The sequence below is a fragment of the Cuculus canorus genome, chromosome 2 (assembly GCF_017976375.1).
Source record: "Cuculus canorus isolate bCucCan1 chromosome 2, bCucCan1.pri, whole genome shotgun sequence".
Taxonomy (NCBI): Eukaryota; Metazoa; Chordata; class Aves; order Cuculiformes; family Cuculidae; genus Cuculus; species Cuculus canorus.
This window is the reverse complement of record NC_071402.1, coordinates 37,558,385-37,560,956: the sequence shown is the minus strand read 5'-3', so window position 1 is coordinate 37,560,956 and position 2,572 is coordinate 37,558,385.

Here is a 2,572-nt window from a genome sequence, read left to right as displayed (position 1 = left end):
GCCCGCTCAGCCAATCGCCGCGCGCTTTGTTCGTACCGAGCCACGATTGGCTGCCTGAGGGATGCTCCGCCCCTCTGAGCGGATGCCCCGCCCCGGCTGCCGCGCCGCTGTGCACGCCGGGAGTTGTAGTTCAGGGCGGCAACAGAGATCAGCCTTGGGGGGAACCACCGATTTCTTTTTTCCTTTTAATCATTTTTTTTTCCATAAATGGTCACCCCCCGAAACTTGAATTTACTACTCAAGCAAACTGTAACGTGCACTGTGGTATAAAATGCACCCAATCCTGCATGGAGGCACAGTACTGACCCCCCATTTCATGGAATCATAGAAAAGACGACCTTTGAAATCAGAAAGTCCAATCACACCTGTCCGCTACTAAACCATATCCCTGAGCACCTTGTCCACTCGTCTTTTAAATACCTCCAGGGATGGTGACTCAACCACCGCCCTGGGCAGCCTCTGCCAGTGCTCAACAACCCTTTTGGTGAAGAAATTTTTCCTTATGTCCAGTCTGAACCTCCCCTGGGACAGCTTGAGGCCGTTTCCTCTTGTCCTATCACTTGGGAGAAGAGGCCAGCAGCCACCTCTCTACAACCTCCTTTTGACCAGTTGTAGACAATGGTAAGGTCACCTTCAACCTCCTCTTCTCTTGGCTAAACAACCTCAGTTCCCTCAGCTGCTCCTTGTAAAACTTGTTCTCCAGCCCCCTCACCAACCTCATTGCCCTTCTCTGGATACACTCCAGCACCTCAGTGTCTTTCTTGTATTCAGGGGCCCAAAACAGAACACAGTATTCAAGGTGCAGCCTCATCAGCACCAAGCACAGGGAGACAATCACTTCCCTGTGCCTAATGGCCACGCTGTTTCTGATACAAGCCAAGATGCCATTGGCCTTCTTGGCCACCTGGGCACACTACTGGTTCATATTCAGTCAGCTGTCAGGCAATACCCTCAGGTCTTTCTTCTGTCCTAGGTGCAGGACCTGGCACTTGGCCTTGTTGAACCCCATTCAGCTGGTTGCAGCCCATCGATCCAGCCTGTCCAGATCATAGAATCATAAAATGGTTTGAGTTGGAAGGGACACTAAATATCATCCAGTTCCAACCTCCCTGCCATTGGCAGGGACACCTGCCACTAGATCAGGCTGCCCAAGGCCCCATCCAACCGAGCCTTGAACATCTCCAGGGATGGGGCATCCACAATGTCCCTGGGCAACCTGTGCCAGTGTCACACCACTCTCACTGTGAAGAATTTCTCCAGTGGTTCGATGTCCAGATGGAAATCTGTGACAAGTGGTGCCCCTTTGTGGTCCATACTGGGACCAGTGCTGTTTAACATCTTCATCAATGACATAGGCAGTGAGATTGAGTGCACCCTCAGCAAATTTGCAGATGACAGCAAGCTGAGTGGTTGCCACACCGGAAGGATGGGATGTCATCCAGAGGCACCTGGACAGGCTGGAGAAGTGGGCTTCTGAGAACCTCATGAGGTTCAACCAGGCCAAGTACAAGGTCCTACACCTGGGTTGGGGTGACCTGTGGTTTCAATACAGGATGGGGGATGATGTGATTGAGGGTGGCCCTGCAGAGAAGGACTTGGGGGTGCTGGTCAATGAGAAGGTTGACATGAGTTGGCCATGTGTGCTCGCAGCCCAGAAGGCCAACTGTATCTTGGGCTGCATCAAAAGAAGTGTGGCCAGCAGGTTGAGGGAGGTGATTCAGCCCCTCTATTCCTCTCTTGTGAGACCTCATTGGGAGTATTGTGTCCAGTTCTGGAATCCTCAACATAAGAAGGATATGGAGCTTTCAGAATGCATCCGGACGTGGGCTACAAAGACCATCAGAGGGCTGGAGCACCTCCCATATGAGGACAGGCTGAGGAGGGTTGGGCTTGTTCAGCCCGGACAAGAGGAGGCTCTGAGATCTTATTAGTGACCTCCCAGTACCTGAAGGGAACCACAAGAAAGCTGGGGAGGGACTGTTTACAAAGGCTTGTAGCGATAGGATGAGGGGGAATGAGTATAAACTGGAGAGAGGCAGATTTAGACCAGACATAAGGAAGAATTTCTTCATGATGCAGGTGGTGAGGCACTGGCACACAGGGAAGCTGTGGCTGCCCCATCCCTGGGCGTGTTCAAGGCCAGGTTAGATGGGGCAGCCTGATCTAGTGAGAGGTGTCCTTGCCCATGGTGAGAGGGCTGGAACTGGATGACCTTTAATGTCTCTTCCAACCCAAACTACTGTATGATTGTATGACTATGTCTAGTCTAAATCTACTCCTCTCCAATTTAAAGCTATTCGCCCTCGTCGTATCGATACACACCCTTACAAGAAGCCCCCCCCCAGCTTTCCCGCACGCCCCCTTCCTACTCTCGAGCAGACCGCCGCTCCCACCCCACTCAGTGCCCGCACACGTGCGAGGGGGGAGCCATTGACCCGCACTAACTAAACCCCGAAGGCCAAAGCCGGCACCACGCGCCCCCGCCCCTGATTGGAGGGCGGCGGTCACGTGCCCCGGCGTCGCACGCGGCGGAGGTGGGGGCAGCCCCGCCCGTGTCCCGCGGCCGCAGTGG